We start from the raw sequence: 21,556 nt of genomic DNA on the forward strand, positions 1-21,556 counted from the left end.
GCCCCAAGAGGAGTCCACATTTTAAAAAAAAAGTCTGGTAGCCCTGACCAGTGGCTCAGTGGTTAGAGTGTCGGCCTGCATACTGAAGGGTCTCGAGTTCAAGTCCCAGTTCAGGGCATGTACCTGGGTTGCAGCGTTGATCCCCAGCCCTAGTTGGGTGTGTGATTGGTTGAATCAATGTGTCTCTTTCACATGGAAATTTCTCTCTCGCTTTCTCTCTCTCTCTGTCTCTCTCTCCCTCCCTCCCTCCCTCACTTCCCCCCTTCCTCCCTCCTTTCCACTTTCTCTAAAAATCAATGAGAAAAATATCCTCTGATGAGGACTAACAACAACAAAAAACCCACCTGGTAGCACATGTGACAAATATGTTGAAGTCCTCCTTTTATTTTTTTTTCAGCTGCCTCCTTTAATCTATGATTTTCAAATGTTTCTCTTTTGAAGATCCTCTTATGCCCATTTTTTCTCCTCTTTAATTGTTAACTGGTCTAACTCTGCAAGACTTTGATTTACCACTGTTTGCCTGTGATTCTAGCATTTCTCAGACATTCCTTCCATCAGTTTCATGAAACCGTACATCAGGGGTATTCATATTACGGTGATGTTTGTGCCCGAACTAAATCACCCAGCTTCTGTGCCCAAGCTGACATTTGGATAATGAGTGTGAGCTCAAGAAGAACTGCCTACTGTTTGTGTGGCTGGCGAACTGGGTCTGAGGTAGGGAGCAGTGGGAAAATCCCTGGACGCTGACCAGCTGGAGGCCTTCAGCAAGTAACTGACTTTCGGATTTCTCATCTACCTCGAGGAATCTGTTGCCAGGTTTCAGTAAAAACTACACGAGTGAAAACACCTACCGTTGTGCCAGAACAGGACCACCCCTCAGCACACACTCACCTTCTTCCTTCGGGGCGCTTTAGATATCATGGGTTGCCTTTGCTTGATTAATTGATTTGTGCACCGATCAGATTTTTGTCTCGTCGCTCTGTCAAATAAACACAAAACCCGATCGCAGAACCTTTGTGCTGCAGAGAGACAAGAAGGAAAACATTTCTCAGTTTTTAAGACAGGGGTCCCCAAGGATCTAGTTTCCCACTGAATAGGGAGATAAGGCAGAACAGGAATGTGAAATATTACATATGCTGAGGATGGTATCGCTGAGACTAAACACAGCTGGCACCGGCAAGGCAGGCAAAGATTTTTTATCCCGGGCCCAGGGATTCTGGAATCCAGCCTTCTTACGTGTCATAGAGAAATAAACAAATTAGACAGTGAAACAAGAGAATCGGCATGACTCATCGCAGTCTTAAAATTGAATTTATAAGTAAAAATAAGAAAATGGAGCAGCTTCCCAGGCTCTTCTGAGGAACTATTGACAAATGTAGGCCTCTGCCGAGAGCCCGTCCGGAGTGCAATTTTTCTAGCCTATTGTTCTCTGAGATCTTTTTTGAATTCACATTTTAATGCACTTGTTTTTTGAATGTTCTATTTCCCTCCAGAACAAAGGGATTCTTTGAAAAGAATTACATGTGAAAATTAGCTGAGTGGCTTGCAGCCATTTACATGGGAAATTTGTATGCAGCGGCAGTGGTCTAACATGCAACAGTTACCTTATCCTACAACGCCCACTACTTCAGTGGGAGCTCGGAGGCGAAAGTCACCAGGCAGTTAAGCAGAGAGGGCCTGATTTTATCAAGTGGCACTGAAAAATAACAATGAGATTTGTTATCAGATTAGAATCAGAAGATCGTGAACAGAGGAAGGAACACATTTGAGATTTTAATCTTTGTGTTCCATGTTCCAGCCACATGGTAATGTTATCACCAGAGAACTTTCTCATAGTTTCTCTGAGGTGATATTTGCAACTATTTTCCTGCTGTGGGTTAATTTCATGGAAAACTTTCCCAAGGATGAATGATCGTGTCTAAAGGAGAAAAATGAGAATAGGTGGTTTTACTCCTACACACCCTCCTTGGGAACTTTTTAATCAAGATTGAGCATGTAAGCATTAAAGAAATATGTAAAGAAACTACTGATTGGAGAACATTTTGGAGGACCAAGACTAGATATTAACAACAGGGCAGAGAAAATCTGAGCTTCCCAATACAGATGTCAGAAAAGATCAGCCTGTCGTCTGTGACTTGCCATTTCTATTTCCCCATGCAAGAGCGTTCTTTTAGGTTAATTTGCTTCGTATATAAGTAAACTTTTATAAGTTAGTGAGAGAAAGCTCAACAACCCAACAGAGGGCATGAACAGGCAGTTCCCAGGGAAAGAATACAAACAGCTTTTAATCATGAAAAATACTTTTCTGGGCAATTATTAACTCAAAGGAAAAAAAATAGGAAGTTGTACAAGAAATGCAACCTTAGTTCACACATTGGCTCCGCAACAAATAACATTGATGTAGAAATAACAACCTAAACGCTGAACCAAATATAACTGTAAGTAGCTTATTAAACAAGATGCATTTGGAAGGTTTCAGCTGCTGACCTCTCAGTTATGGTTATCTCCCTTTAGCTGCTAAAGTTTAGCAGCTCTGTGGATGAACTAGCAGACAGTACCTGTAACTTTTTAAAGTACTTTTAGGTTATTAATGAGTTGCCTCAATTCTTTTCAGGTTATCCAACGTCCAGTGTAGTCTGATTCCCAATTTATACTTCTCCTCTCCCACAGCTTGGGCCTGACCCAGGCTTGAAGTTTGCAGCGGGCAAGAAGTACAGGTAGGGCTGCCAAATAAAACATGGGACGCCCAGCTAAATGTGAATTCCAGAAAGCAGAAATACTTTTAGGAGAACTATGTCCCAGATATTGCATAGGATGTACTTATGCTTTGAAAACGCATTCATTGTGTGTCTAAAATTCAAATTTCACTGGGCTTCCTGTAATTTTATTTGCTAAACCTGGCAGCCCTGGGTGGAGGGTCAGCATCACCTTATTCCACCTTGCTCACTGTGCTGCCTCTGGCTCCTCCAGACTGAGATGCAGACACGGAAAGAGTAGAAACAAGGGGGAGAGAAGCACCCGGCCTGCGGAGCTGTCATCTGCCATGGATGCCTTCTTTGTAGGTCACACGGCCAAGGCTGACTCGTGGGAGCCGCTCATCACTTAGATGTTCTAGCTGTAATTGCCTAGACCTGGACAATGCCTCGTTTGTATGACCACTGACAATTGTCCCCTCAGCGTAGGGCAGTGGTCAGCAAACTGGCCCCTTGAGTGTGGCTCTTCCACAAAATACCACATGCGGGCACGCACGTACAGTGCGATTGAAACTTCGTGGCCCATGCCACGGGGCCAAAGAGCCACATGTGACTCACAAGCCTTTGCCGACGACTGGCGTAGGGCTTCTGGCTGACTACTCTCTGTTGGGGTCACTTTTTACCCTTCGAGATGGCGCTGTTGTGTAGAGAACTTTTGAAAGCCACCTGTAGGCAGCTGTCTTCCACAGAATCCAATCTGGCCCATAGAAACCACATCCGCACCCCCCTCCCCCCAATCCCTGGAAATGTTGGCCAACCTTAACTCTTTGTTTTGCTTCCAGGCAGGCTGCTCCAGGAAGCGCTGGCCTTCAGATTTTTTTTTTTTCCAGGTGTGAGTCATGCACCAAGTTATGGGACTATTTCCCCAAACTTCAGGGAGCACATATCATACTCTGTGAAGATCCTCTTGAAATCCCCCTCACTCAGTGTAGGACGAATGGGAGGAATCCTTCTCCCATTCTGCATGGAGGTGGGGTGGGAAACATAACTCTCCCCAAACCCTCTTGCTCACTGCTGACAGTGCAGGAAGTTAGCAGTTAAAGCGAGAAGAATCACTCTGGGGCCACCCAATTTGCAAGCCCTGCATGGATTGTCCAAAATCTCTACTTAGAACATGAGCCTATTTTTCTCAGCTTTGGAGTCTCAATTCAATGTCAGAGAATTAAAAAAAATCTATTTTCGTTATCTATTACATAACTAAAAATGGCTATGTAATCATATCATGAAAATGACGAGAGGGGAAGTGTGTGTGTTTGTGTGTGTAGGGGGTAGGGTTTTCCATAAATCACACTTCTTGTTTATCATAACAGGAAAACAAAAGAGAATGTCTAAAACTGAAAAATTAAAAAGTGATAGTATAAGCATATTACTTAGAAATATGGGTAAAAACACCAGAAGGAAAACCTAAGTAATTGAAAAATGCTTGCTTTTGGGAATGAGATTGAGGGTTGTAAGTTGAGTAGAGAAAAATACTGATATTTTTCATTATATAACTTTTAGTACTAATTTTAAAAACTGCATTGCTTTGATAATATATATTTAAAAGATAAATTTTGACAAAACCACCAAGAAAGTCATTAAAAGAATGAGGCATCAATTGCCTTGGCCAGGCAGCTCAGTTGGTTGGAGCACTATCCAGTATAGTAAAAGGTTGCAGGTTCAATTCGAGGTCAGGGCCATTGCCTAGTTTGCGGGTTTGATCCCCGGTCAGGGCACATTGGAGATACTTGTCTTCCTCTGACTGGCTTATTTCGCTTAGCATAATACTCTCCAGGTCCCTCCATGCTGTCTCAAAGGGTAAGAGATACTTCTTTTTTATAGCTGCATAGTATTCCATTGTGTGAATGTACCACAGCTTTTTTTTTCATCCACTCATCTACTAATGGGCACTTGGGCTGTTTGATCTCACTTTTCTGTGGAAACTTAAAAAAAAAACAAACCCAAATGAATAAGCAAAACAAAACAGAAACAAACCCATAGATACAGACAACCAATGGATGGTTGCCAAAAGGGAGGGGAGTGGGGGGAAATGAGGCAGATCTAAGTAATACTGATAGCTAGCACTTACTTAGTATTTGATGAGTATCAGGCATGGACTGAATTCTGCACATATATCAACTCGTTGGCTCCATGTGTATTTGTTTGCCAGGACTGCTATAACACAGTACAACAGACACTTACGGGCTCAGAGTTCTACAGGCTAGAAGTCAGGCACCAAGGTGTCGGCAGGGCCACGGGCCCACTGGAGCCTGCAGAGAGGTTCCTTCCTTGCCTCTTCCAGCTCTGGTGCCCCTGACGCTCCTTGGCTTGTGGCAGCATCACTCCCACCTTCACGCGGCATTCTCCCCACATGCATGTCTGTGTCTGTATCCAAATTTCCTCTTTTTATGTGAACACCTATACTTTTGAATCAGGGCCCACCCTCATGGCCTCATTTTAACTTGATGACTCTATAAATACCTATTTCCAAATAAGGGTCGCATTCTGAGGCCCTAGGGGTGAGGACTTCAGCATGTCTCTTGACAGGGACAACACAATTCAACCCATAATGTCAAAAAAGGGACAGGGACCAATGAGGTGGGTGCTGTCGTTAGTAGCATAGTACAGGCGAAGAAAGTGGAGAACGGAGAGATTAGGTCATTTGTTCAAGAATACATGACTAATTAACAGTGGCACTAAAATTTTAATTTCTTTTTAATCATCACCCGAGGATATGTTTTTATTGTGTGTGTTTTTTAGAGAGAAAGAAAGGGGGAGAGAGAAACATCAACCGGTTGCCTCCCATACCCAACCAGGGATGGGACCCAAAACCTAGGCATATGCCCTGGCCGGGAATCAAACCCACCACTTTCTGGTGTGCAGGACAATGCTTCAACCGTCTGAGCCACTGGGCCAGAGCAGTGGCACTTGAATTTTAAACCCAGGAAGTCTGACTCCCATACTCTGTGATTTAGCCACTCGACACTCTTTCTCTACATGAGGTCACAAAGCAAGGTGAGAGCAGTGTGTAGAGAACGGTCGTTTGTGCGAAGAAAAATTGGGTACCTCCGTCACATGCGTGCTTATGTGTGCACAGTACATCTTTGGAAAATGCCCAAGAAACTCACAGCAGTGTCACCTGTAAGGAGGAGAATTTGGGGACAGAGAAGTGAGCCTTTTCTTTTAAATCTATTTTTCAACACGTTGACGTTTGCTTGGGTTCGTTTGTTTGTTTAACATGTACAGGAATTAATTTAAAACATTGAAAGTAAAAATGAAGGCAGGATGAATATTCTTTCAGTAAATGCCATCCCCGAGACCGCAGGGGTGACTTGGGTAATATTTTATGGAAGTGTGTGAGGAATCTATTTGGAGGAAATGATCTAACCCCTGGTTCCCAGACAACCTCTTGAAGAAAGACAATTGCTTTAAAGGACTATTTTGGTGGCTGTAGAACTTTGGGTGGTGGAATAGTATGCAGCCATCAAACTTGACATTTGTGTAGAATTTTTAAATGGTATTGGCAAATATGCTTATAAAATATAGAGTGAACTTGTATGGATAGATACTCAGTTACCTTTAAAAACAACGCTGAGGGGCGGGGGGAAGCTAGAAGGACATAGACCTGAATATTAACCATGGTTATTTGGGGTGAAAGAATTATGGATGGTGTTCATTTTCTTTCTTGTACTTTTTCTTGTTTCTTCTAAGTCTGAAGATAGAATGTAAAACATTTCTTGAAATGCTAGACGTGTTTCTGGTGAGCCAGAGCCATTCCCACATCAACCACCACCCTACAGGGATACAACGGGCACCATGAGTGTGCGCGCCTCTGAGAATGTTCTCCTTCAACAGCCAGCTAGGAATCCACTTTCCTGTGTAGACACATCTCTTACGCTACCACTTCCCTAACTTGATTCCTCAACAAGATTTTTTAAAGGAGAACCAGGCGTGAGGCTATTCTGCAAGGTATCAGCTGTCACACTTGGAATTCTGTTAGAAATGTTCTCTTCCAACTGGCCGCGGGATATGTTTGTCCCGCAGGCCCAGGGTCAGCCACCGACGGTGGGCCGTCCCCGAAGACTCCTCGTGCTGTGCGCTGCGCATCTCAGGGCTGTGGTTCACGTCGACTGAGGTGCATAGTGTCTCCTAGTGAGGCTCATTGGGGCTGCTCTCATCATAAAACTTGCCTCGTTTCCTGAAGAGGCTTGGCTTTCTTCTCTCACTAGCCCGTCTCATGTCGCTGTCCTGCTGAAATAATACCACTGGTGACAGCTCTCTGCTCAGCTTCATCACAGAGGGGACCTGTCTGCAGGGTGGGCTTCCCTGGGGCAGGTGGTGAGTGACAGACATCATTAACCATCCTCAGCCCAGGGCCTGGCTGATTCTCCAGAGAGCTGGGGGTCAGGCCCTCAGGTCCTCGTCACTGGCCAGCAGCGCTTCTTAGCTTGCGTTCTAGAAGGGATTTCTGTGTCATGCTGAAGGAGGGCTACTTTAAACATCAGACTGAAATAATTCCTGCAGTGAAGTAAGACAAGAGTCCTTCCGGGGCTGGAAACACTTGGATCTTGAGTCCTCCCTTCTTATCATGCTGGGAGGCACCCCTCAGCCCTCATCACTCTAATAACCAGAGAGATTGACATAACACTTCCAAGTCTTCAGAGGGTCATTTCTGCTGACGTCCAGGTAATAGAGTGGAGAGGAAAAGGAAGTTACAGGAAAGTTTTGTGTGCTTGATCCCATTTATGTTATGATAATCACAAATCAATAATGATCCTAAATATATAAAGAGATGTTTGGAGGAATTTAAATATTATCAGTGGTTATCTCTGGGTGGTAGAATTTGGTGCAAATTTTTTTTTTTTACTTTTTTATTATAATTCTCAGTCTTATAGAAACTGTTTTTAACCATAAGCATGCATTATTTTTATAGACTAAAGACAAAAAATTAATTTTTTTCCAAAGAGCATGTACACATATCTCTCTCTCTTTTTAAAAAATGTTCTTATTGACTTCAGAGAGAGGAAGGGAGAGGGAAAGAGAGAAAGAAACATCAATGATGAGAGAGAATCATTGACTGACTGCCTCCTGCATGCCCCCCACTGGGGATCAAGCCCACAATCCCAGGCATGTGCCCTGATCAGGAATCAAACAGTGACCTCCTGGTTTATAGGTCAACGCTCAACCACTGAACCACACCTGCTAGGCACACTCATCTCTTTTGATATATGTATAACCTTAAGCAAGTTAGCTAACCTGTCTGTGCCTCAGTTTCTTCCATTATAAAATGAAGACAATAAAAGTTCCTACTTCATGAATCTGTGAGGGTGAGATGTGTTAGTATCTGTGAAGTACTTAGAACAGAGCTTAATGCTCTGAACACTGAAATGCTCAAGGCTATTGTTAGTTTGGTGGTGGTGGGGGTTGATGTTAGTTTTATTATTATAATTCCACATTGCACAATGACGTCAGCAGGTCAGGAATTACTCAGAACAAAAAAAAGCCACATTATTTTTGCAAGTCCTTGAGATAGTATAGTTGGAGAAAAAAAAACAACATTTAAGTGCATCAACACATTAAACATCAGGTGGCAAAATGCTTCAGCGAGGTCACTTTCTAGGAGACAACTTTCCAGGGAAAATGTGGTGATTTTTAGGTTAATGAATTTCAAAGAAATGTATGAAGGTCATAATGAACAAGAGCTTCTATATGAAAAGCCTTTATAAGATAGGCCATGGGCCACCTGCAACAATTCAGGATATTTCCTCAACACAGACCCTTGAAGTAAGAATCTGGGAGGGGTGTGGGACTGAGCGGTATATAGTAACCCCTTAGGTTTCTGTTTGCAGTGGGGGTCCCTTCCTGGCATGTGTATGTTATAAAAGGCCCGAGAGCCAAGGGTTTGTAAATGTGCACAGCTCAAGGCACTGGGCTCTCCACATGGGCAAGCTCATGAGCCTAACCCTGAAATACTAGCTCTCAAGCTCCCCTTAATCCAGCTGCTGGCTTGGATGCCTGTGGCCCCTACATTCTGCTGATGAGGGCACCTTAACGTGCATTCCTGGTCCAGTCTTTCATCTGATGATGACGACTGGTAGAGGATGTGGCAGCCAAAGTATGCCATCATTCAAGCTGATGCGAACCAGAGACCCAGGTGAAGAAACCAGTGTATGCCCATATCATTGCCAGTGACTGATAAGTAAGGATATGCCACAACAAAGATGCATTATCATTCCACGGAGAGGAAATCTGTGCTTACGCCACAGTAAATGTGAGCACTTCTCACTAGCAATTTCATGGCTGGAGAGAGGAATTATTGTCAGCAGCACACACAGATAGATAATGTTTATGAACTCAGCCTCAAGAAGGGCGCTTGTACGTCGTTCTAGCAGCTGAATTGCTTTGTCACTCATTGTCACCCCTTGACAAAAGTAAGCTATCAGAGCCACTGGTAGAAAGCAGACAAAGACAGATTATTCAAAAGGGAGAAGAAAAGCCCATTTTCGTATACATGTATCAGTTCTTACAAAATAAAGACTTAATATAAATATATTTTGAAGTACATTCTAGCTCAGTGACCTGCGTGTGCAGGCTCACCGTGATGTTATTTTGTTTATTTGCACCATGCTGGGAGTAGAAGTGATTATTTAGAAAACAATTTGCAACCTGGCCTAATACAGACCGTGGAAAAAAAGCCCCAAGCCTCCAACCCCTTGGCAATACAGAAATTACTTGCCCTTGAAGGGTTTTAGAACAGTTATACCAATGACCGCCTGGGTCAATAAAAGAAAAAAATCTTTATTGATTTGAGCCACAGAGCTTCTGGAGGTGGTTTCCAAGATAAACGCGCTGCAAAATATTTGCTTGTCAGTATTTGTAGGCTACTGAACGGCATCTCAAGAGCTTGGAATAAGATGGTCCTCTGAGAGGGAAACTATAAAATCAGAACATAATGGCTTACAGGGGAAATAGTGAAAATCTCCTTGAAGGAGGAGAATGCTGCCCAGGCAGGTCTTGACTATCCTACAAAAAGGATAGGGGGGCTGGAAAGGCTATTCCCCATGTGGGGGTAGAAGCAGGAGATTGTTACCAAGTGGCCATAAATGTTCCGATTCCTAGGCAAGAACCTCCCTAAAGTGAGCTGGTTGTGTCACGCTCTGTGTGCGTGATACCATTAAACATGCAATGAATCCCTCTCCTCTTGTTCTCATTCCATGTTTATAAGCAATCTCTTGATTTCCCTAGCTTCTCATGTCGGTGTCCCTACAGAGAGATTTTGTATGGAGAATGCGGACATTTGTGTATTCCCCTCACAACAATTATCTTTGATGTTGTAAATGAATTTAATTGTTACTCCGTTTATGATTTGGCTTCCCATACAACTTGACTACAGGGAGAAAATGGGCTCCCCATGCCCACGTAGGTATTTCAGTCTATAATCTCCATTATGTTTTGATTTTGTAGCTTAAGTCTCAGTGGGCACCCTATTTCCTGGTTGTTAAAAGAATGCCTTCCTTGTAGCCTCAAAGCATTAATGAAAGCATGTTTAGAGCACACTTCTGAGTAAATTAATGCAGAGGTGTTTGGGTTTTCTATCTAATCTCATATGCCTGGTTAAGGTGGGCATAACTGACAAAGCTAGGTTTCTAAGCCCATAAGGCCCAGGACCACCCAGCAGACATGGCAAAGTGTCCAAGGTGACAGGTGTCACCTGAGGCTTCTCCCTGGGAAAGCAGACCCTGTGTCTCGAGGGGGGCAGAACACACCCTCTTCCTTTTCTCCATGAATCTTGGACCATCAATGATCTTCCTGGTTTTATGGGCTTATCTGAGATAAAACATTGAGGGATATCTATTCAAAACAGTGGATTTGGTTCTTGAATAATTGCTCCTAAGCTGTTCTTTCTGGCAATAATTCGCCATGAGGACCAAAGGCCTGGGAAGTCCACTCTGATCATGATGACAAATCCCCACGGGTGGCCTGCACAGAAGGGCATGCTTGGGTCGCTATCCTCCATAACAAGCAGTTATGCATCCAGCTGACCCAAAAGCAGTAAAAATATTATTATGATCTAAGTCTAAAGGAGGGGAGGCCAAAACTTCCTTTTTACACATCCAGCATCCAATGACATTAAAAATAGATAAGATAGAGTCATGGATAAGGTAGAGTCTCATGGTGAGAAGACCCCAGCAGCTGTTGTTGTGAGTTCTGTGATTCAGAGACTCTGCACCGTGCCTCTGAGTAACATCACCTGGACACATAACCCCCCTCTCTGATCCCCGCTCTGGGCGTGCCCTGGTTCTTCTCCATTTCTGGACAGTAGCCCTCTGGCCACAAGACGCTGGAGGTCTCCTGCTGTGAGAACTTCTCACATGGAACCCTGTCCAATCAAACTTTTATACTACTCCCCTTGTGGTTTTATCTTTTTCTTTGATTATACCCCCAATTCCTTAAATCTCCTACGGACATCAGGATAATAGTAGCTTCATAAAATGAATTGAGAAGTACTCTTTTCTGGCAAAGATCATGTAGAACTGATGTTATTTTTTTTCCCCTTAGGCATTGGGTTACATTTTCCAATGAAACTCTGAGCCTGGAAATTTCTTTTGGGGATCTTTTATTTAAAAATTCATGCCGAAACTGGTTTGGCTCAGTGGATAGAGCGTTGGCCTGCGGACTGAAAGGTCCCAGGATCGATTCCGGTCAAGGGCATGTACCTGGATTGCGGGCACATCCCCAGTAGGAGATGTGCAGAAGGCAGCTGATTGATGTTTCTCTCTCATCGATGTTTCTAACTCTCTCTCTCCCTTCCTCTCTGTAAAAAAATCAATAAAATATATTAAAAAAATAAAATAAAATAAATAAAAATTCAATGTCCTTAATAGTTATAAGGCTATTCAAATAATCTATTCCATACTGGGTGTGGTGGGGTTGTTTTTGATTTTCAAAAAACCCAGTACTTTTTCATTGTTGTTTTCTTTCTCCTCTTTTCCCTGAGGCACTGTTCATTTTTGTGTCTGTTTCCCCCCCCCCCCCCAGTCTATTTTCTCTCTGTGGTTCAGATTGGGTCATTTCTATTGTTCTAGCTTCAACTTCACTGATTTGTTCCTCTATCCCCTCCATTCTGCTATTGAGCCCATCCACCGAGTTTTTAATTTGTTACTGTCTTTTTAAGTTTGGTTCTCTTTTATGTCTTCTATTTCTTTGCCGAGACCATTTATTTCTTTGCTGAGTCTATGTTTGTTTTGTTTCAAGCCTGTTCTTAATTTCTCATTGAAGCATGTGTATGATGGCTGCTTTAAAATCTTTGTCAAGTGATTCTAACGTCTCTGTCATCCTCGATATTGGCATCTATCTGGTGGCTCTTTTTTCATTCAGTTTGTGATCTTCATGGGTTTTGGTATGAGGAGTGACTTTTAAAATGTGAATCTGGGGTTTGGGGGTATTATGAGGCTTTGGATCTTATTAAAGACCTTTTGTTTTAGCTGGCTTTCTCTGACTTTGTTCTGGCAGGGGCAGGGGGAAGGTTCTGCCTCATGGCTGCCAAGTCGGGGTAGAAGTCCAGATTTCCCACTCGGCTCTGTTGACACTTGATTTGGGGTGGGGGGGGTGCTCTTCACTATGGCTGGGTTGGGGTGGAGGTTCCTGCTTTCTGCCAGGCCTGCACTGACACCGCTCTGGCTGGGAGAGGTAGGAGTGCCTCAGTATTGCTCCTCATGTGACACCACAGAGTGGGGCGTGGCCTTGTTAGCGCCAGGCAGTGAAAGTCCTGACTGTCCACTAGGCCTCCCCTGACATCACTCCAGTGGGAAGCAAGGTGCTGCATCACTGTGTGTGCGTGGGGGGTGTGGGGGGTGGGCAGAGGCCAGGTTCTCCACATGGTCTCTCTCCACTGAGTCCAGGAAGGGAGTCGTGTTACCTCTTCTGGGGATAAAATTCTCGGCTCCCTATTCTGCCCTCTCACACCACCCTGGCAATGGGTTTTACATTTTGCATTTTATATTCATAATTGACGTTACAGTCTCAAGAAGGAACCACCTAAGCTCTCCACTCGCGCATCGGTGGGGGTGGACTACCATTTTTTTCTGTGGTGTTTGGCAACAGTAGAGCAGTTTTCAGCTAAAAGTCTTCTGTTCTTGCCAGGCTGCCCCTTTTCTGGTTCTTTGGCTGGAGAGAGCAGGCTTTTGTTGGGGCCTTTTTGTTTTTCTTAGCTTGTTGGCATGTCTGGGCTGTTGGCATCTTGAACTCCAAGTATGAGATAGGCAAGGCAAACGGGAAGCCCAGAGCGCTAACCCCTGTGTTGCTCCTCGGGTATCAAAGGCCCTAGCTCAGTGGTTCTCAACCTTCTGGCCCTTTAAATACAGTTCCTCCTGTTGTGACCCAACCATAAAATTATTTTCGTTGCTACTTCATAACTGTAATGTTGCTACTGTGATGAATCGTCATGTAAATATCTGATATGCAGGATGGTCTTAGGCGACCCCTGTGAAAGGGTCGTTCAACCGCCACAGGGGTCACGACCCACAGGTTGAGAACTGCTGCCCTAGCTGGTCTGCCTTCTTCTTTCCACCTGAGTCTCCTTATGTTCGTTTTATATATTACAGGGTTTTCCATTGTACTTAGTGGGAAAAATGGGGAAAAGTGCTTCTGCTCTATCTTCGTAGAAGTCCTTAATTGGTCATCTATCTATATAAAAGGCTAACATGCTGTGTCCTTCTCACCTTCTGACCGGTCACTATGACGACTTGCTTTATAGCCAGGTGGAAACACTTTACACTGTAACCAAATGTCTGTGAAGCGTTTTCCCATGCTTCATCTCATTTGATGCTCACAGAAGTCCTGGAGTTGGTAGATAGGAGACTCGGTGAAATCCTATTTTCTTTTCATTAGCCGGAAAAATGGAGATTTAGAAAGCTTAGAAACTTGACTCGACTGAAAAGAAGTAAGAAATGGTGGACCTTGAAAATGACTACAGGTTTTCTCACTGCGCAGAATATAGTCAAACACAGCTGCAGTTAAGTAATTCACCCTTTGTTCTCCCTGCGTGATCTATAATAATAATCTGCTTCGTGCTGATATTTACTGCTGTGTTGCTGACAATTACCTGAAAAAGAAGTTGGGGTGCTTCACTGGGCTGGAAAAGTTTAGTTACATCAGAAAGCAGGTCTAACTAAGCAAGTTTATTTTATATCTATAAAAGGCTAAGTTGACTCGTGCATGAGCAATACATATAAAGCTCTCACTGGCGCCAATTGCACGCATGTGTTTCAATCTGTCATTGTTGATAATGAATTTGGTTGATACTTCTATTATAGAGAAAGAGTGAATAGCAATATGAAAATATTTCTTCTAATTAATTTTCTTTCAATGTGCATGAATTTGTGCACCGAGCCACTAGTTTTGAAATATAGACAAAACCCACCTTCTGGGTCAAACCAGTGAGCAGCATATCCATGGGATTCATGAAGGGGACCAGATTGCTAATCATGTGAGCCAACTGTCCCGAGTGGCCCTCCCAGTAACTTTGCAGGCTGGGAAACTCCTCCAGGCATTTATTCAGCTTGAAGTGTTTAATCAACTATGTGAAATGAGGCATAATTACCAGTTTCCAGTCAGAGGGAGATCTGAGCAGTTGACCCTGTCCCATGAATCAGTGGGAGACACCCATATCTCACGTGGGAGTTTTGCCTCCAAGACCTCAGCCGTCAAGTTTATGTCTTTGCTGCCTGTCCCTGGAATCTACCTCGTCTTTGTCTCCATCAGCCAGACTCAGAACCTCCACTGGGATTTATAATTCCTACTATTTTTTTAGGTGATGAGAAATCTATAATTAGCCTCAAATCTGACGATACTTAAATCACATGTACTACTAGTATATCCTTAATCTTTGTCAACACAGACTGTTGGAGAGTGTGTACCTGGTTTACCAGGACTATCTACAGGTAGAACTGATTTTTGGTTACCCACAATTCATTTGTAAGTGGTAAGAGAAGAAGTTTCACCCTAAAGACGGAGTTTTAAATAGATCTCAGACAGACAGTAATAGGTCACCTATTGCACTGAAAGGTCTTGGTCTGAACTCCCCATTTCAATCTGATGTGCACCCAGACTCTGCGATAGCAAGAAAAGAAAAGCCCACTTCCTGCCTGGTGCACAACATTCATTCCAAAGATGGGGACTTTATCCGGATTAGATTTAATCGCAGGTGGCAGCAACATCACAGTGGCAGTGGCCTATACAAGATGGTAACTTATTTCTCTTACGGGAAAGTCTGGAAGGGCAGTCCAGAACTGGTATGGCGGCCGTGCCCCAAGCAGGGACCCACGTTCCTGTCTTCTTCTTGCTTTTCCATTCTCAACATAAAGCTTTCACGTCGTGGTCTAGAGAGAAAGAAGTAGACATACCCTTTCCCCATAGTGAGACTTCCTCAAAATCGTGATCACTCCTTCCCACTGGTCTGATCTAGGACACAGGAGCCAGTCAGGGGGCAGGAAGGCTGGTAAGGTAGTGCTTCCTCTGAGTGGCCAAGTGCCCACATAACCATTCTATTGCTGACAAACAAAGGGAGAATAAATATTGGGGGCAAATAGCAAGTTCTGTCACTGAGACTAACAATAATAAAAATCCACAACATTAACTACGGGTGACAGCCCCAACTCCTGATTTACTTGCATATGTTGCCATTCCTAAGTATTTGAGGATTTGTGGTGGTGATGGTTAATCCTCACCCGAGGATATTTTCCCATTGATTTTAGATAGAGTGGAAGAGGGGAGAGAGAGAGAGAGAGAGAGAGAGAGAGAGAGAGAGAGAGAGAGAGAGAGAGAGAGAGAGAGGGATAGATCTCTAATGGTTGCATCCTGCACACACCCTGATTGGGGTCGGGAATTGAACCTACAACCCAGGTACGTACCCCTGACTGGGAATCAAACCCACAACCTTTGGGTGCATGGGCTTGTGCTCTTACCATTGAGCAACACCAGCCAGGGCGTAAATATTTGAGGACTTTTTGGTTTGATGACTACATCAGTCTTGAAGAGTAGGGTTCATGAGGAAGCAGCCCTCCTCTTCTCCAGCAGCTCCCTTTATTTATTTTTAAATATATTTGTATTGATTTCAGAGAGGAAGGGAGAGGGAGAGAAAGATAGAAACATCAATGATGACAGAGAATCACTGATCGGCTGCCTCCTGCACATCCCCTACTGGGGATCGAGCCCGCAACCCAGACATGTGCCCTTGACCGGAATCGAACCCGGAACCCTTCAGTCCGCAGGCCGACGCTCTATTTGCTGAGCCAAACCAGCTAGGGCTCCAGCAGCTTACAGTGAGTGTGTGCCGACTCACTAGCAGCGTAATGATCAGGTTTCAAGAATGATTCATCTGCCATGGAGTCTGTGGAATAATACAGAACAAATATCATGGCAAAGAGATCACAAGACCAAGCAAATAGCATGCTCTGGGCAGAGGAAATATGAATGTTCAAAACAAGTCACATCCAGTTTGCCAGGGAGCCAGATCAAAAGTGTTGGAGCTGTAGTTTCTCTGATGCTAGCAGAGGTGCAAGTGATCAACCCCCCCCCCCACCTTCTCTTCCTTTCCCCTCAAAATATAGAGAGGTAAATCCACAAAACGAGGACAGTCCCCTTAAAGCCTGGCTTGATTATACGCAGATAAAGTGAAAACCCACCTGCAGAGCTAATGTTAAAAGGTTTATAACTTCAGGGCACTCCCTTGCCATGGCACCCTGGGACTCAGCATTAAGTAACTGTCTGAAATTTACCAAAAGCATGTGCTGACACTGCTACACTTTGAAATAAAACCTTCATCTGTTTACAACCTCTCACTTCTCTAGAGCTCAGCAATCTGCAGCCTCTTGGGAATACAGCTAAGAAACCCGAGTCCATGAGAAAATGAAACAGATGGTATAAGAAATCATGTATTTTCCCCCCTAGGAAGCCCAGACTCCCCGCTGGGTCCTGACTCACAGCTCCTGTGTCCTGTGGGGACAGACAGCCTAATAAGCATGCTACCTGGCTTCCAGCTTACAGGCGTCTTGGAACTGTACAAGCAGGAAGAGAGCCCTGCGGACTGGCACGCGAACAGCAACAGGAAGGGACGATTGTCACCCTGCCAGCAAGAGAGGGGGCAGAATTCTACCAAAGATAGACAGGGACTCCCACAAAGCTGGTTTTCGCAGACATTTACAGGATGGACAAAGAGCCATGTACCTTAGCAAGCCCCGGTTAAAGTACCACGTCTTCACTCAACATGGATGCGAGACTTACTCTGTTACCCTTGCATCGGGACTCGGGAATGAATTCTGGCCAATGGAATATAGACAGAAGTGCTATGCGCTGCATTCCGGTATGGTCTGTCAAATTTCTTGTAAAATACTTCCAGTTCTCTCTCCCTCCCTTATGTTCCAAAATGCAGAGGATTCGGGGATGGACTCCGAGGCCCTAGAAGATACCGGAGCCTCAGATAAAAGGATCCTGAGTCCTGAGTGACCACATGGTGCAAAGTCCTTTTACGGACCCATGTCTGACTGTGACGTCAGCCAGAAATAGTTTGTTGGGTCAAGCCACTGAGTTTTGGGGGTGGTTTGTTAGAGTAACCCAAATTTCTCATCCCAGATAGTAGAAAAATTAGTACTAAAAATGCTGTAAAAAACCCTAAAAACTCCAAATAACTTGTGGCACCATATAATAAGCAGCACGAAAACAGATACAGCAGGTTGATATCTAGAAACCTGATGTCATGGGCGCAAAAAAAACAAAACAAAACAAAACAAAAAAAACAAAACCCAACCCCAAAACTCGGGTAAAATTGTCACCTGTGATATCCTGGAGGCAGACTCTATGCCTGTTGGACTTGTAGTTCTGTGGGGAAAAAAATGGGAAAAGAACATATTAGTAGTGCATTGGTTCCTATTTGCTGCATTTAACAGGCTATTGAAAGAAAGAGATGAGCACAGGACACATTTAGCCAATTTGTAAGCAAAAGTGACGAGAAACAGAGAAAAGTCCAGAAATTCAGGGTCTCACCGAGTTGGAAAACCCAGCTATGTTAGGCTCCTAATGAAAGATATAAGAACAGATAAGGCTTTGAGCAACAAAAGTCCCAAGAAAATTTCTCAGTTGAACGCGTGGCTTCACCTTGCATTAAAGATCAGGTTGAGGGTGTAACCCAGGTCTGATGGTCTGAAGGTAGATACCATTAAGTTGAAAGAGCCATGGCGGAAGAGAACAGATTGGGAACAAAAAAATAAGGCAGCCTTGAAAACTATGCCTGGAAAGGAATTTTGGGTAAGGTTACCGGCACATAAGCTAACTGACTGAAGGTAAAGCGACCAGAAGCCTACAAAGCTTTCGAATCCAGCAACCTGGACGAAAAGCATTTTGACTATTCAAGCTTTGAGCCCCTAATCTAGCTTCCAAGGCGGACATCCTTCCAAATATACATTTCAGTTGTAGCCAAAGACAATGATGCACAATGAAGACCATGCCAGAGGGTAGGTGCAGAGCCAAAGACAGTGATGCACAGTGAAGACCATGCCAAAGGGTAGGTGCAGAGCCACAGAAAACAGTGGAAACTTCCTCTCAGAGAAGAGAATCCGGGCTTAGTCAAGGGCGTGAATGCCTAGACTCAGGATTGCAAAGTTCTATGGACCAGTGATGGCTGTGTTTTCCATTTTCCCTTCCCAATGTGAGTGATGCACGCAGTCTTTCTGTGTCCTACCATTTTATTCGTATGTGCAGGAGGCAGGACCAGGACCAGGGTGAGGCAAGTGAGGTGTCCCTGGTGCAAAGTTTGAGGACGAGCTCGCTCTCAGGGGCGTGCAAGTGCTGACGTCGCACACGAGGAGCCCTATCTTGAGACCTGGTAGAGAGCACTGCACAGCAACATGTGATCTGAAAATCCCAAGTTTTCAGCTGAATGAAGTAACTGAGACTTTGGGTTGTTCCTTTCTGCAGGGCGAGGGGCAGTGTTCTATGTGTTGGAGAGAGAATGAAACAGACATTTGGTTACCAGAAGCAAGGGCATTCGCAGGGACTGGCAAGGCATCCCCCAGTACCTCTGCCCTCTCTGCCTTGGCACGCCGGAAAGCCACCTTTTCTTATCCCTTTGCATCCAGGTGGTGCCATGTGGCTGTGTTCTGCCCACTGGGATGTGTGCTGCCCAACACAACGGTATGCAGTTTCAGGCCTGGTTCCCTGCCACATGGCCTCACAGGCAGTTGCCAACATGGATGTTGCTGGCTTCCAGGCCAGCAGGAGTGTGTCTCTTTAAGGACTCACCTGAGTAGGTTCGGCCCACCTGGATCATCTCCCTTTGGATTAACAACTGACTAGAAATCGATAATCACAAGAGTGATGTCCCCTCATTTTCACAGGTTCTGCCTGCATCCAGGGGCGGAGGTAATACAAACCGTGCACACCAGGGGTGGGGGCCTTGGGGGGCCTTAGAATTCTGCTGGCCATCGTTCCTATCTCCCAACTGCCTCCAGGGAGGCCCCTTGGGTTTAGTAAGAAGTTGTGGGTTTTTTTTTCTTTTTTATAGTTACCTTTTAAAATATATATATATATATATATTTCATTGATTTTTTTACAGAGAGGAAGGGAGAGGGATAGAGAGCTAGAAACATCGATCAGCTGCCTCACCAAGGTACATGTCCTCGATTGGAATCAAACCTGGGACCCTTCAGTCCGCAGGCCGACGATCTATCTACTGAGCCAAACCAGCCAGGGCATAAGTTGTGTGGTTTTTGAAAAGATAAGACAAACATCACCATCCAATGGACTTGAACTTGCTTTGATGGAACTGAGGGTTGAAACCCGGCCTCACTGAAGTCTGCGTAACCGTGGCCAGCTCAGCATGGGCGTGGGTCAGGGACACCAGGGTGCTCTCCAGCTCTTCAACTTGAACTCCTTAAGTCATTTCCTTTGTTCTCGAGTCAATGAAGTCATCTTTGGCAAGGTCGGCTTCACTGCTGCCATCTCCGTCAACTAGGAACGGATTACAGAGTCACTTTCCACTTGATTGTTTGAGGAGAGAAACACTCAGAAGGGTTCCGAGGGCTTTGTGGTCACTACAGTTTTCTGGCTGCAGGAAACAGAGGAAGTTTCTTTGTCACCCTCCAGGCCAGCCTGCACAGGCATTTGCCTCAGTGATGGGAAGTGTGATGCTTCCTCCTTCCAAGGTATTCTTTCAAGTGTGTAGGCTTGAACAAAAGAGTTTGCAATTTATTTTTCCCAGCAGAACTAGATTGAGGACTCCAAGACCTTTGTCTGAAAGATTTACCTCATTCAGCGTGACAAACACCGAATACACTGCGCTGTGAGCCACCTCTCCCCAGTAGAATTACTGGGAGAATTGGCTTTTCGTTTTCTCAGAAGCACGCATACAGACTACTGCTTCGCATCCAGTCAGCACTTCGTGACCTGTCTTACTCTGCCTGGTTGATATTCGGCTACTATTAGCTGAAGGTGGCAATTCAAGGCCCTGGCTGGGAGGAAGATGAAGACATCCAGGGCTTAGGCCAGGCGCTGGCAGGGTCTTTGGCACTGATGCCCGCTGGCCAGCATGCAGAGCAGCTTTCTCCTCAAAGGCAGTGAGACCAGATGGGCAGCTGAGCTTCCAGGGGTGCCTCCTAGCACCTGAGATGGAGTTTCCTTCCCATCTAAGTTTGCTTAGTGCCCAGCTGCTGTGGCTCAGTGGTTGAGCATCGACCTATGAACCAGGAGGTCATAGTTCAATTCCGTGTCAGGGCACAAGCCTGGGTTGCAGGCTCAATCCTCTATAGGGGGCATGCAGGAGGCAGCCGATCAATGATTCTTTCTCATCATTGATGTTTCTTTCTCTCCCTCTTCCTTCCTCTCTGAAATCAATAAAAATATATTTTTAAAAAATTAATGAAAATAAAACAAATGAAAAAAAAATATTTTTTTGAAAATTTTTTAAATTAAGTTGTAAAAGAAGAAAGGTATTCTGTGAAATATAGTTTAAAACAATCAAAAGATAATTAAAAATACAATTACAAATGAGTTTTAACTGTTGATATGGTGTTTTATTTGTTGCTAGGGCATTTAGAAGCGTTATAAACATTCAGATCGTATGAACTTTCCCAAATAAAATGTAGAACTTTCCCAAATAAAATAAAGAACTTTATTCTTTACCTCAAAAGTATACCCTGTGAACTCATCATAGAGGTTATCCCTAAGGGTGGCGGGGCCGGGGCCAGGGCCGGGCAGAGAGGGCCTTCTGGAGTGGGAAGGCTCTGTGGCACCAGAGATGGTTGCATGGCATGCTCCCGTGATGTGCTGAGTCCATGCAAACCAGCTCTGAGAGCTCACTTAATTTTCAGGAATTGGTGAGCCAGTGTTAAAGACAGCCATCAGTAAACTTTTAATTATATAAACTTATAATTAAATGAATTAATGCTAAAGGGTACTCAAAACTTCCTAATTATTTTACTACAAGTATCCATGTTCTTCAGGTTATTTATGTACATTGCATCTATATGTTGGGAATATATAACATATATAGATATAGGAAATGTATCTTCTTGTATATCTCTTCCCAACTCTGCATCCAGGGCTAGCATGCTGGTAGTTTGAAGTGAGTCGTGGTGACCGATTTCGTTGGTACCACAGAAATTGACAAATACTATAGTTTTGTTGATTTTCTAGATTTAGGAAGTAATGGAGAAAATGTTAATAATGCAAATTAAACTTAAAAGTGTATCACATCTGTAGCCGTTACATTGTGAAGAGCATAGAAAAATGAGAAAATATTCTTCCAGTATTTGAAAACTGTTATCCAAGTC

Source organism: Myotis daubentonii, chromosome 17, assembly GCF_963259705.1.
Source record: "Myotis daubentonii chromosome 17, mMyoDau2.1, whole genome shotgun sequence".
NCBI lineage: Eukaryota > Metazoa > Chordata > Mammalia > Chiroptera > Vespertilionidae > Myotis > Myotis daubentonii.